The sequence below is a fragment of the Amphiprion ocellaris genome, chromosome 21 (genome assembly GCF_022539595.1).
Source record: "Amphiprion ocellaris isolate individual 3 ecotype Okinawa chromosome 21, ASM2253959v1, whole genome shotgun sequence".
Lineage (NCBI taxonomy): Eukaryota > Metazoa > Chordata > Actinopteri > Pomacentridae > Amphiprion > Amphiprion ocellaris.
This window is the reverse complement of record NC_072786.1, coordinates 15,172,210-15,187,785: the sequence shown is the minus strand read 5'-3', so window position 1 is coordinate 15,187,785 and position 15,576 is coordinate 15,172,210. Positions and strand designations below refer to the sequence as shown.

The window sequence follows — 15,576 nt, the reverse complement described above, 5'->3', positions numbered from 1 at the left end:
GCAGCTAAAACGAAACCTCAGTCGTGACTGAGCCCGGAAAACATTTTTCTAATGCAGTACAATTATAACATACATGAAACAGAAACCCAGCAACTACCATTACATGTAGCATTTACTCTGCAGCAAGGCATTCTATCAATAATATTTCCCCATGAAATTGCTTAGCTGTCATTATATTATGTAATAAGTCTACAGATAAGTGCTCCATACCGAGGTGACTGCTGCAGCTTGAATCTCAGTCTATGCACTTGAAGCTAACTTAAATGTGCAAATGTCATATTTTTAAAAATATGACTACAATCCTTCTTGCAATCCACTGTCGGATCACAAGTCATTATATAAACACAGGAAGACACCGCTGGCGCTGCAGCAAGCCGGGTGCTATTTAATTGGATAAGGAGTGATCCCTTCAACTAGACACCAAAAGGTGCTCAGTGGCTGCACTCCACATCAACCTGGATACTGCAAAACTATATCACACTGTCCATCGAGACTACAAGTGTAATATTAATCGTCTTTCAAAGATTAAGAAACCGAATGGAAAATTAAAGCGACGTGCTGCGTTCAAGGTCTTTTTGAATCGTCATAAAATTAGTGTCATTGCTTTAGTAGCGTTATAGATTTACTAATCATGCCCTTGTTTATTGTCTTAACACTATCGTGACATTTAGGGTAGTTAAAATAGGTAACAATGGTGTTTTCGTTGGGTTAAGTGCTTTAGGAGTCAGGTTAGGCATCGATAAAAGGATAAACACAAATCGAAGCGGGAGCAGATTTCGACATAACACCGGCTAGTGGTATTTGCCCTAATGGGTGTTTTAAGTTTGACAGCACGGGAGGAGGTTGTCGGTCGATAAAAACGCTTGCTAGTACGTGCATTAAAAACACATTTACTGAGTGCACAATGTAGTGACAGGCAGCCGGGTCTTTCTGGGTGCCTCCGTGGGGCTGCCCGAGTTGAGTCGGACACTCGGAGTAGACGGGTCCGGAACGTTGTGCACTATCGCCCCGTTACCTTACTGACATTATCTGTCTGCACATAAAATGGGACGGTACAACGGTCTGAAAGACAAATCAGCATGTAACTCTGGCATTCGCGTGTTAGAATGAAATACGGATAACTTTCTGGTAACGACGGGGAACTCCATATTTTTAATAGAATGGCATTTTTTTAAAACAGGGAAGAGCCTCTAAACGTCTATCTGCTGCCCAATGTTCAAAAGCAACGTTCCCGGCTGGCTAGCGTGCAACTGTTAGCCAACTAGCTCCCATGCGTTAGCTTGAGCTGATTGTAAAGAGAGGGAGAAATTACACAAAAGCTACTTCTGACACACTGACAAGTCGCAAAACTTAGCCGGGAGCAACGCAGAAGCTTAAGTAAACTTAAACAAAAGCAAAGTGAAGCTGGTAGCATCCCGGCTGATTAGCTACCTGGGTTGGAAAACGAGACGCCCAATGTCAGTATCTGTGCAAGATATAGCTAACGATGTTAGCTTGGTATACAGCTAACTACCCAAGGCAGCTACCCCACCAGTGGCTGGCCCTCGTTGATCACTGCACGCAAAAAATGAAGACTTAAACCGCTCGAGGTTGTTTTTTTTTAAATACATATGCAACGTCCAAAAAAGACTTAGAAGCAGCCCTCATCTCGCGGCATTTTGTCTCTCAAGCAGAGGAGCAAAAAGAAGCATAAAAATACTTACTCCGTTCTCTGAAGAGCACCCCAGGTCCCTTTCTCTCCTTAACTCCCCCTCAGTCTCACCAAAGACTAGACTCTCTCCCCTGATCTGAGGTAAAATCCCGCCCACTGCGCTGTCACAACCACAACCAAAGTCTCCGGCCTGAGCTGTCAAGATAATTCCCATCCCACCGGAGCGCATGGCGTTCACTGGACCAGAGAGAGTATACACTTACCCTCATGTCTGTGCATTACTTTACCTGCTCTGTGCCCTATATCTTAACCAATCCTGTTGTTTTTATTGGCTAAAATAGCTTTAAAGTCTCAATTGAACTCCTGTAACGCATTTTGCTACTTCCAGCCAATACACTGTGACTGAAATTACAGAATTCATTCAAAATTAATTGCAAAAAGACACAATTTCTTTGTAATTTATTCAAATTCCCAACAGAAATCATGCCAGTTACAGCCTAGTTTTCAAATATAAGCAAAGATATTAAACATATCAAACACAAACTGCTTAAACATCAGAAATAGTGCCATATTATTGCATATAAATGTCATGCCTGATTAAATATATTCCATCATAAGCTTCACAACGACATACTTTGCCATGATTAGAATCAGAATCAGAAATACCTTATTGATAGCCAAGGGGAAATTACTTATGTTACAGTTGCTCCCATTCAAAGTCAGATATATAAACAGTACAAAATATATAAACATATATAGGAAAATATGTCCTAAAAATACAGACATAAGTAGAAACAGTATACGCTTAATGTAAAATAGTGTAAGAAAATAGTGTAAGTACACAATAGATACTGCACATTACTGAGCCTTAATTAGGGATATAAATTGTTTTAATTGCATGTTTTGACTGTTTGACCCAGATAAAAGCAAATGTAAACATGGGTGATAATCAATTTTTGGCACAACATCTGGAAATCAAGTGACACGTGCCTTTAAAACTGCTAGAATAAAGGTTTAACGGCATATGTTACCACAAATAATGTGCCACATATCTAACAGTTGAATACAGTAGACTCATGTGACAGATCACAGCTGTTTTTTTATGCAACACAATATAAATTTATGCGTCATTGTCACTTCTCCAAGGTTCTGGGCATTAAAATGTAGCTGACAGTGCATTGGACACAACGTCAAACACAATCAGCCGCACAAAAATGTTTCCCCCGTCGCTCTCCAGTCGAATCCGGCGAAAGCGGAAGTAGGTTGGGGTGAATCATCTCGCCTCTCCTCTCTCCCTTCTGTCACAACACCGCCGGGGACATGTGATGCGCGTCAAAAGGAGGATGGGTATGGACCGCTGGTGTGGATTCCCATTGGCTTAGCCAGCATATCAGTCGCCTATGGAAACGGTTACGTCATGATCCCCTCGTACTCCCTCTTTGCTCCTGTGTCGCTTTATAATAACAGGATTATTCAACAGTTTCTCCCACCATCATATGATGCAGCCTGCAGAAAAAAAAAGTAACGCAACGAAACCTCCCTGCATCGTTTCTGCTATCTGGCTGCCTGAGCTCCACCTCAACACAACCAGGCTCTTCCCTCGGCGACTAATCAAACCTGACGTCATTCTTTCCATGACGTTTTTTTTTTCTTCTTCTCTCTCCTCCGGATTCAATGCCTTGTATTATTTGCGATTCTACAGTCCTGGCTGAGGAGTCACACAGTCGATAATCAGCCTCCTTACTGCTGAGGCCAACTGTCAGTGAAATGCAAAGTTGCAGCCCTGCAATACAACGCAGCTCTGCATTTACTAATCTAGTATACTTGTATTATGTGCAAGGAAGTGAGCAGCACTTGCATCCAGGACTGAGCTCCACAATTGTGCAGCAAGAGTTGTCATGTTTTGTTTTTGTTTTTGTTTTTTTTTTAAAAAGTGGGTGCAAAGAAGTACAAAGTGCATGTGCAAAAAAAGCAAGTTGAAGCACTTTTTGCTCTCATGGTGAATTATACATCAACCATCTCAACTCTGCACAAACCAACTCAGGTAGATAAACAGGTGTTTGACATACGACTTTAATCTTTTATGACTCAATGATGGACCTTAAGTCTTAAAAATGCACCAGTTTTGGTAGATGATAAACAGAAAACAACTTCAGGTAAGGTCAAACCTTGGTGTAATGTCCTTGCTGTCTTCACATAATGGGATTTATCATTAACACAACGGGCCAAGAGTGCACAGGAGCATCTACTGCTTCAGATCTGTAAACTAGGGGGAAAGTTCAACGTGTTTAGGCTTGTGAGCTGGAAAATGTCGTGTCAAAATTTCTGAGTCAGAAAAAGAGATTTGGAAAGAAAGGGGAAGATAAGAGGCAGGGAAAAAAAAACATGATTTATGTAAGTTGACTTGGGCAATCATTTGACCTTATGTCTGTGTGATTTGACTTTGTTGATTCAGTCGAAAGAAGAATGAGGAACAATCAGTCAAGATGTATAGATAGATGACAAAAAAATCTGTAGATAGATAGATAGATAGATAGATAGATAGATAGATAGATAGATAGATAGATAGATAGATAGATAGATAGATAGATAGATAGATAGATAGATAGATAGATAGATAGATAGATAGATATGTGATCCTTCACACCCTTCACACTTCTTGAGCTGTCAATTTCCTGTTCTACAACTTCAACCACAGTGGCATTTAGATTCTAATGTTTTTCCTGTGCAACCAACAGCAACGCACGCCTGAGCTGAGCAAGTGCCGACTGGCAAGCTTTCCTCCACAGACCTTCAAACTCCACAGTGCCAAAGCAGAAACAAGACCTATTTTTACATCCGCCATTTTTGCAGTTCACTGTCAGTGGTTTCGGTGGTTTCCTGAGTGGCAGCCTGCAGTGCTTTGTGTTGGGAAACCCGGAGCAGATGTCCCTCCAACATGACACTGATGCCGCCCATTTCTTACTCTCGCTCCCTCTCTCTATCTTTGTCTGTCAGTCCATCAGTCTAGTGCATCCCTCCCTCTTTATCTTACATTTCCAGATACTGCAGAAGCCAGAGGACACTCTTAGGAAACTAATGGCAAGAATACAAACGTAGATGCGCAATGGTCATGGCTTTTGAGGCTCTGAATTGGTGATATCCAATGATGAAAATAGATTATTTGACTGTCACTGACATGCTGTTTGTTTAATTTGTGCAAAAAAAGCAATTTAACAACATTAAACGTGTCAAGGGATCTTTAGAGGTGATTTTGTAGCGACTAGACCGAGACAGGAGAGCTGTTTGCTCTTGTTGGCATTATCTGTGATACTTAAGCTAATCAGCTGCAGACAAATATGAGCTTGATCCTCTCATCTCCCTCTTGACCTCAGTGTGAATAAGCACATATCAGCACTAAAGCACTATGTGTAAGAATGTGAAGCGATTTACATGCATTAATTGCTTTTTTGTTGCCAATGTGTGAGTGGATTGTAGTATAACCAAATAAAATGAGACCTTTCCTGATTGTCTGGGTTATCTATAAGAGTTTGTGGACTGATTTCTAAGTAAAGGACTTGAATTTTCCAGGGAAATCCAAAGGAGGTGTCATTTGTGCCCACTCCTAAGTGCCTTGTCTGAATGCCTCTGTTCTGTGTGCAATACTGGATAGCATTAGTTCAGAAATGCCGTCACAAATGATGGGTTCTCAGCACAACAGAGACTATAACACAAACTCTTTGTCAGCACAAAAACCAAAAAAGGTTTTATCTACTGAAGCCCTTCTGGCCAAATGGGGATGTTACCAGTGTTGGGGGAAAACTAGAGCCAACATTGAAAGGGCATTCAATTTATGGAGAGACGATACTGGGAAACACACAACACTAGTCAAACTATAATGTTGAATAGCCAGAACTTTCTTTAGCACTAGGGAATCCAATAAAATATAGTATACAGTCCTATACGTCCACTACCGTTCAAAAGTTTGGGGTCACTTATAAATGTCTATTTTTGAAAGAAAACCTTTTTTTTTCAATGAAGATAACATTAAATTAATTAGAAGCACAGTCTAGGCATTGTTAAGGTGGTAAATGACTATTCTAGCTGGAAACGACTGGTTTTTAATAAAATATCTCCATAGGGGTACAGAGGAACATTTCCAGCAACCATCACTCCTGTGTTCTAATGCTACATTGTGTTAGCTAATGGTGCTGAAAGGCAAATTGATGATCAGAAAACCTTTGTGCAATTATGTTAGCACATGAATAAAAGTGTGAGTTTTCATGGAAAACATGAAATTGTCTGAGTGACCCCAAACTTTTAAATGGTAGTATATGTAGAGAGAGAGAGACAAAGAAATGTTTGGGGCCATAGTCAGAATAGCTTCAATGCACCTTGGCATTGATTGTCCAAGAAGTCTACTGGAAAAGATGCTCCAAAAGATCTCATTTGTCTTATGATGATGGTGTTGGACAGGACTATCTAATGTTGGTACACAATCACCCATAGGTGTTGAACTGGGTTGAGATCTGGTGACTGGTGAAGCTACAGCATACGATTTGCATAATTTTCATCAAACTGTTGAGTGACCCCTCACTCTGAATGGATGGAAGCATCTTCATCCTAGATAACACCACCCCCACCACATATAAATGTTCCACTGTGGAATAAAAGTGATCACTCAGAATAACTGTATTGGTTTGCAGATATTCTTCCTTCTAAAGGGACAATTGGTTGCAAACCATGTCAACAAAATGCGCCGTACAGCATGACAGAACTAATAGATCCTCTCACCGTAGGGGCCACGGGTTCAGGTTTTTCCTCTAGTTTGTGGTTAAAAGTAGAACTACAATACTGTGTAACTTCTGTACAACATGACGCCCTTCAATCACTTAAGTCTCACAATTGTCACATCACTGCAGGACGCTGATTGCTTTTCATTTAACAGCTGCCAGTGCCATTATTTACCATATAATACCTTAGAGAAGTATGTAAAATTAAATAACCACACAAACATGAGGTTCAAATGCACGCTTTAGGCATAAACCATTAGCAGACTTCATAAAAGTTTAAGTAAAAACTGAGTTTTTCATGCCAAACTCGTTCTGTGACAACGTTGTCCTCGCAGTCTGATGTTTGTAGTGTCTGTTCTAAAACTGACAGAAAATAAATTGGAATTCTGCTTTGTGTTATCACTGCCTGTTTGTTCAGTTAACACTTAGGGATGGCAAAAGTGAGCACGAGAGTGAAGCCCATAACGAAGGGCCTTTTAGTATAATATACACAGCAATCTGGGAGATGTTTGGTCTTTTGATTGGACAGTGAATTATTTACTCATGGAAATTAAAAGAAAAGAGAAAATGTGTATCTGCATGAGGAGCCAGAAAACAAACCACTGCAGAAAAAGCTTTCTTCAAATGATCCTGTTTCTTAATTCATGAGGAAATTACATCTCAGCAAATACTCAGAGAGCCATGCTGAGTTTTTAAATTGGGTAGACCAATCATTTTCCCCACAGCTGTTGTCTGTGTCTTGCTGTTGACTCAGTTTCTCGGTGGAAATTTGCCATATGCTCTGGAGCATCTTGTGAACTACAGTAAATGTCAAGTGTCATTAGCCTTTGTGCATGCTAATGTGTTGTTCATGCCGTCTGAGTAAGCATTAATGATGAGGTACGCGAAAACTCTCTCAAAAGGGGATGTTGCCTTCAGGGTAACTTTTGCATTTATTACAAACACTCAAAACGGAATCACGTTATTCACTTAGGTCGAAAAAAGAACACACGGTCCTGCAGAGGCAGATATAAAGTTAGGCAAAAGTGTTGTCACATCTGAAATAAACAAGATGCTTGTGGTTGTGAGTGTGTTTGTTCATCCGAACATAGAACTTTAATTACTGTGGTAAGAGCTCTACACACCATGAGACAAGATAGCTTGACAAATAATTGCAGGTTGAGCTGAGAAGCGTCTAGCAACTGGCGCTGCATGAATGTGTCTGCTGTTGTAACTGAGAGGAACTTAGTTACCGACTCGGCATCTTATCACAGTTTTCGAGATAGCAGACCGCTGTGAACTGATTAAGACATTTGCACAATGCACAATGGAAAACCCAAAGGGACTGGAAAATATTAAGCCACAGGGAGATTATCCTTTATTTCCTAAACATTCTTTAAAATAAACACGAGTGTATTGGAAATGCCTGATGGTGCACTTGGAGATCATGTGCCTCCCAAGTGGAAAAACATGAAGATGTCTCATTAGGCGACTTGCACAACCAGGTCGCTATCAGTCGGGACGTGCAGTATGAATATTGCTTCCTCTGGTGAACCGATCTGTCTACACTGCTTTGTTTCTTGAACAGACATCGGATTTTCCACTGGCTCAGCACATTGGCAAAGAGTTAGATGTGGAGGAGGGAGGGAGGGGAGGGAAGGGAGGGTGGAGGGCTTCCTCCTTTTGAAGAGGAAGAGGAAAAATTGTGTTGCATGCTTCAGAGAAAGACTGCTGATCGGGCCTTGATGATGTGTGAGAATTTTCCAATTGCACATTAATCAGAAGCCCAGAAATTGACTAATGCTTTTGCTTGTGTTGCTCAGTGTTATGATTATATGTCATCTTTCTGGGCTTAGAAGGCTGCATTACAAGTGGACTGTTTAGACCCATTATTCAAACAGGACAGTAGCTATATCAATCAGACTAAGTTTATATTAAGGATGGGTCTTGCACATCATAATAACAAGCCTTCCTCATCCAACACGTCATTAGTTTGCTACAATTACTGTAATCACATTTATCCAAACACTGGTTTATGTCTGCCGAAGAGGACTCCCAATTATATGATTATCATTCACACTTTGCTGACTGGCAAAACAACAAGTGACACAAGAACTATGATACAGAGAAGATCTGACTTTGACTGGTTTAACAGTCTCGCACACAAAGACCCCTTGTGTGAAGGAGAGCTGAGCGAGAGGTAGAGGTAGGTGAGGTGGCGGTAAGGAGGGGTCTATCATGATTGAGCTGCCTGCCCCAGGTTTGTGCATGTTTGTGTTTCCAACTACCCCTGGAATTTACTGCACGGCACAGACGAGGGGCAGCCGCAGAGAGGTGAATGGCCTGCAGGATAAAGGCCAGAGTTGTTGGGAAAAAGAGTAGCGGAGGGAAATAGAGGAAGGGAGGGAAGAGAGAGAAGTTGTAGAAAAGGAAGATGGAGCAAAAAAAAAAGAAAAGAAAGAAAAAAGGCACAAGGAGTCATTGTAAAAGGCAAAGAGTCAGCAAATAAGTGTGAACTGGAAATAGAGACGGTAAAACAAAAGCCGTGTGTGCGCACGGTGTGTGTTCAGGGAAGGAGACAGTGGTCTTACTCAGCCCTGAGCCAGCAGCACGGAGATTATCTGGCCAAGTTTCCACTCACAAACAATAATTCACCTCAAGTGCCCATTGAGGCCAGACTTCGTAGGGACAGCAACCCACCCAGTGCAATATGAGGTTGTGTAGAGTGTGTATGGTTACAGTGTGCCATCATAATAGAAACTTGTGTGTGTGAAGACGAGCCATGGAAGGGTGTTGCCCAAGTTGCACCACTGCCCATCAAGACGTGTTTTCCACGGACGGGTTTTCCGTCGATATCTTCTGTATTTACATTAGGCATGGCTCATGGTGATACTGGAAAGTGTATTTCATTCGGACCAGTGAACACTTCACATGTCATAAAATGTAGGGCATATAAATAGTCTTGATTCAATTACTGCCACAGCACAGAAACCACCTGAGATTTCACATTTAGACTCAGTTCAATGCTCATGGAAAACCCTGCCATCAGAAGCGGGAATGAAACTGGAAAACAAAACATACAAGACAAAAATATTGCAGAATGAAGCACAAGTTGTGTGTGTTTCAAGTAAGAAAGTTGAACGTCCTGACGCATGGTTTATTGATAGAAGGGATGCTTGAGTGTTTCAGTGCAGCTCGACGGTGAGGGCTAGTTAGCGTGCTGGCAGAGGTGACTTTGGGTAAATTAGTGGCAACAGGCAGTAATTAAGAATCGTTTTCACTGTGCTTAGTTGTTCAGTTAGGCGTGGAGCCCATCAGCCCTATAAATCTGCTTTTCTCTTCCCCCAAAGTCTGAGCTGTGCCACCAGGGACCAGGCAAAACAATTAATGGCAACTTAATTACAGTGCCACATCAGATTTTTGCTTAACCCACAGAATGTGGAGAGAGCAAGAGAGGGGCACATTAAAAGTGCTTGTGTCTCTAAGTCAAGGCAGAGCGTTTACAATGTCCAGAGCAGAGTGGCATAGTCTGGGCACAGATGGGGCATAGAGGACGAGAGCCAATGGGAACTCAGTGCCCTTTACACCCCATTTCTTCCCTTTGGCATGGGGGCTTTTCCCCTGGGAATGGACGAAGGCGGGGTTATGGACTAGGACCTAAGCTGCTTGCTGCAAAGGAACCCTGGAGCATGTATGTGTACACACTCAAGATGCAGATGTACACACAAATACACAGATTAGCCTGCAGTGAGTAACAGCCTTGATCTTAACAGCTAAGAAAAGAAGTGGACAAAATCAATGGTTTCAAAGAAGAACAGTACGCGATGTAAGACAGGCTTAAATAATTAGCTTTATCTTCAATCAAACAGATCACATCTGTTCAATTAGCAAAACTGTTGATTAAATACAAAATATTTCATATGCTTTTTGTTTTCTAAAAGCATAATTATAATTTTAAAGCGATAGTTTGACCCTTTTGATAAACAGGATTATTCCATTCCCTGCTTAGTTAAGAACATAAATACCGCTCTCATTTTTATTAATGCGTTTTCTTCAACATTCATGTGGTTGTTCATCAGGAATTTGTCCCTCAGGGTTGGACTGTCAAGGCAGAGATCTACTGTAACGTATTGCGGCGTCAGAGGGAGAACATTTGTCACAAATGACCTGAATATAATGGCCTTCCAGGGTACGTTACAAGTGTTTCAGAGGCACTCGGAATGCTGTAGTACTCAACAAGGGGACTGCCTCAAATGGGATGATGGCCAGATTTAACTCATCTACTCTTTATGATTGTTATAGGCACAGTCTTGTAACTTTTTGATCAACCATCTTTTAGCAGCAAGTCAATTAAGTACAACCAATGGAAGTGGAAGAAACAGATAACCTGCTCCAAGTACAAAAATGCCCACTGGAACAACATTTCTTAAGATCCCCATTATTATTTTGTATGTGGTTAATTTATTTAATAAAAAAAATAGCCAGGCTAGCAGTTACCCTGTGTTTCCAGTGACTGTGCTAAGCTAACCCAACTCCCACTGGCTGCATTCAATATGAGAGCGGTTTTCTCAGCTCAGCAAGAAAAAAAAATCCTAAAATACTGACCTACGCCTTTCAGTTTCCATTCATAACTAAGGCTTGATTTAAAGAGCTGAAGAAATGATGTCACATTCACATTAGCATCTGTACTAGCGTCTGTACTTCAGTGCAATCTTTCTTCAAGCACTTCTTTCACTGTTCCTGGGGTTTAATGTTCCACTTTCTACAGCTCCTGCTCGAAGAATTTTAACGTGTGAGTTTAACAAAGTTAGATGACAGTTACTTTGTGCACAGATGTTCTTTCTAAAAACATATGTGTTCAGTCCTTTCAGTTCTGCTATTTGTACTGACATGCCTGACCTCACTGTGAACCACTTACTTGCACATAGACTAACGTTCTGTCAAATCGTTAGCCTGCAAACATCATATGGGAAAAGGTGTTGAAATCACTGTTGAGAATGGTTCAGTTTTAGTGTAGCTGTAAATGTTTTGAATGACATTTTCTTATTTTTGCAACAGATTTTGGAAGTTCTTGTTTCATTTTGGCTTTCTAAATAGTTTTGATACCGTCTGAAATGTGTCTGTAGTACCTAGTGCTGAAAATTGGCATCCACTGGCTTCACAGTTGTTGAGGTAAGTATAAATTTTGCCAATTTTAAATTGGAAAAAAATCAAACATGCCTACCAGAGCAATGTGGAAAAAAAACATTCTGATGCTTTTTTTTAAGCACAGAAGAATTGAAATGATGCACACAAAAACAGAGAGGGAGAAAAAAAAAATCTGGAATATGTGCACAACAGCAAACACAATCCATAAATAAATAACCAGTCATCTTTATGGGATTAAAGGATTTTAAGAATTTCAACTGTCTTTTTCATTTTGTTGAACAAAAACCAGGCCAATATGACATGTTGCTGCAGAGGAGATGTAGATGTGGGTAAAATCATAGCTCTGCTTAGTTACCAAGCTGCGACCAACCCCGTGATTACATGTCATGTCCCCATCATCATTACCACCGGCACACCCCTTCCCCGATTTAGAGGGAGAGAGGCCGATCCAGCATGATCCCACTGTAGCAGATGGATATGTCAGATATGCCTGCTTGGGCTTATGGAGATGCTTAGTGGTAAATGTAATGACCTGTGTGGGTTCGTGTGTGTGTGTTTGCCTACCCCTCAATCCACTGTTCCAATTACCCTGGATCTGTCTGGGGAAAACTCAGTCACTTCGCTAGGACAGAAGGGCAGAGGCAGTTATAACTTAGATTCCTGACTGAGAAACCAGAGAGAGAGAGAACTTTAGGAGACAGAAATAAATAAATACAACTTTGTTTACTTGATTGGTTAAAGTGAAAAATTACCCACTACCGTGGCTGCCAAGATGACAGAATGAAGAAATTGGTTTCAACTCTCCCCCCCTCAAAAAAAGTTTAAGGTTACAACCAACTGTGCCCATCTCCAGGAGCATTATCAGCTGCATGGCTAACAACATTTGTGATATTTGATGGCTTCTGTTTTGTGGTTTTGGGCAAGGATTCAAAACACCAACACAAAGGGAGCAAACAAATCTCAGCGCTTGATGGTGGTGACCTGCTTCAGTGCAATTCAGGAAGTCAGTTTGGTCTATTTAAGTTTAAAAAAGAACACAGTGTGCCCCGCAATTAAATCACTGAACCTACTGACAAGTTCAACAAGGCTGTGGTTTAATGTCTGAGTCGTAACACACGGGATGCTGAGCTTCAACATTTTCCATTCAATAATGACACATTTTTTGGGATTTATTTAGGCTCAGATGACTTTTTGAAGGACCGTGTTGCGATCTGGTTGACATATTGGGTGTTTTTGGTTACTTTTAGATTCCCTTTACACATATTCACTCAGAAATATTGCCTCAATTCTCCTCTTTCTTGTTCTTAAGGCTTATTTTTCCACTAAAGTCACAACCTCAAGCTGCTGCCCAATGGTTGCTGGAAACTTTTCTCTGTGTTAGTGTGTCATGTGAAGGGCACGGCAGGAGTTTTCCAGTGCCGTTTCTGCAGAAAAACACACCCATCCCTGGTGTGATGTATGACAAGCTCAGAGAAAGGAGGGTATGTTTGTTGAAGCTCTTTGGTGGGCTTCCTGTTTTGACTTTCCAGGACGGCGAGGCTTTGTGTGCAAGGATGTACACTCTGTTTGGGAAGGAGGCGTCTCAGCATCAGAGGGTGTTCTCAGAAGCCTTTTTTGCTTTCATGTGACCGCTGATGTAATGACTACACCTCATTTCACTAATGAGCCCTGCAATGACACAACTAAAAATGTTATCTGTGAGAATAGCTTCCATTCAGTCACAGAGCATTGAACATGAACTCTCCATCATCGTACCTTTCCTTGGTATTTGTTAAATGTCGGTGGGTGCAGTCCATCCATTAGCCTTGTCTATGTAAAATTCCACTCAGATCTCCAGTATGTGAGAAACCATAGAAACAGACTGGCCTTTGTTTCTTGTACTCGGGAAAGTGTCCTGTGAGCTGAACTGAGTAATACTGCTGTGGCAGATGACTGGCCCACTCACACACATTCAGTGTTGGAGAAAAAAAATGGGTGAAAAATTACATTAATAAAAGGTGTGACATTTTGAAGGGCTGAAGATGATTTTCTATCAACTCTTCTTTTTGATAAACTCCCTCCTCAGGCAGAGACTCTTTGTACCAGTCAGAATCAGGCTCGAATCATGAAGCTGTGATGTTTGGGCAGACAGGCAAGTTTGTGAAAAACCACTTTGCAGTGGTACGATGTCTGTCCTGCTCTCCATTATCATCTCTCAACAAAATGTGAAATCAGTTCTTAAAATTAGAGAGACGGTTTGACATATTTGGATACTGGCTTATTTGCTTTCATGCTTAGTTAGACAAGAAGGATGATTTAATGCATGCCGTATACTGGAGTAAACATATAGTTGGAGACAGCAGCCAGTTAGTTCAAGATTGGAATCAAGGGGAAACAGCTAGGTTTGTCCTGTCAAAACGCAACAAAATGAACCTACGAACCATCTAAAACTAACTAGTGAACATATTATGTCTCATTTTATCCATACAAAAAAAATTCTATTTCTTGGCCGGGACCAGTTGCCAAGCAACCAGCGGAGACCTATTTAGTTACTGGTCCCAACCAAGAAATATTTCTGCACATAATCAATGTTACACTTGCTAAGCAGATTTTATAACCTCTGGACAGAACCAATCAGCTATTACCCTGTTTCCAGTCATTATGCTAAGCTAGGTGACTGCTGGCTCCAGCTATATGTTTACTGCATAGACATGAGGCTGGGTTTAAGTTGTTTAAAGGGTTACTTGACCCAAAAAAGCAAAAGACAAATGAATAACACACCAAAGAGCAACAAATACATCAACCCCAAAGTGGTTACATCATGCTGACACCTTATATGTATGCTTTGTGATAGGACTTACCATATAATCAAGATAAATATATTTTCAGTGCCTGAAAAAAACCCAAACACTGTCAAAGTAGTCATAAAAAAACAGCAGTTTTTAAAGATTTCTTTAGATTATATGTTTATTTGCAACTCTACCTACTAGTTAGCCACATCACACTGTTAGAAAACAATTTAACAAACTAACATGGGTTTACAAGAATCTTGATCCCTGTTGAAATAATTGGAAGTGTTAAGAAAATAGATCAAAAATGCTAAATTGCTATCAAGCTGATATTTCAATGCAAGAAAGCATTCAAACTAATCCTTTAAGTGTCTTTATGTGGGACAAGTTGACAATTAAAATTCACTTTTTGGGAAACAGACTTTAGCCTCATTAGAGTGACCAGACAACATGAAGCCTAGTTGGAGTATTCTGCTACTATAACCCAGTTAAGGGCTACCCTACTTTCAGCTCCAATAGCCCAGTTACAGAAACACCCAGAAGAGTCAGATTCTCCATGAGAACAGAGTCCAAATAAGTAATGGCAACTCTGAGCTAACGCTGGAGCTATACCCTCGCCCTAAAATAAAGAGGGAAGATTGGACAGACTTGTCACACGGAGCCAGAACTGGGATGAGATATATTGCATTAATATTTCAGACATCTATGTGACAAGCTTGTCCTCGGTGACTTACAGGATCGAGAACACCTTGGCAGGACACATGGCTGTTAATGAGCACTGACTGCACTTGTAGGGATAAAACCTGTGAATGAGAAGTTATGGGATGTTGCCGCATAATAACTTTTAGTGTCAGTCTGGCCTCATATATTCCCCTACAAATTGTATCGCAGCTCGGCAAACCTCAACCTTAATTAACCACTCGAGCAGTCTTTAGGAATAAGTTTGCAAAGGCTTTCTGTGCCACTAGCAAAAATAAACTATACTTAACATTATTTATCTTCGATGCTGTGACTAAAACATCAGATTTTTGCCATACTATGTGAGAAATATTCTGCCAAATGTATTATAGGATTTTATGCTTTCCTTTAATGGCAGCACATCTAGTTGTTTTCAAGGTTGTGTTGGCAAATATTAGCTAAGACTATTGATGTGCTCCAGGCTGAAATGAAACATGGGTTCTTTCCAGTTTACTTCCCAATGTCAAACAAGTGCCTCTTCACTGTCAAATGCAGGGGAGCAGTGACTAAATACATTCCC

The 15,576-nt window shown here is 40.8% G+C and overlaps 1 protein-coding gene across 3 annotated transcripts in view; it reads right to left on the bottom strand.

Moving 5' to 3' along the window:
* Positions 1-1,846, bottom strand: part of atp2b1a (ATPase plasma membrane Ca2+ transporting 1a) — a 36,815-nt gene extending 34,969 nt beyond the window's left edge. For all 3 annotated transcript variants that reach the window (XM_055006487.1, XM_055006488.1, XM_055006489.1), the window contains exon 1: positions 1,704-1,846. The gene's annotated coding sequence lies outside the window, so the exon portion shown is untranslated. The remainder of the gene's footprint in view (positions 1-1,703) is intronic.
* Positions 1,847-15,576: the final 13,730 nt, after the last annotated feature.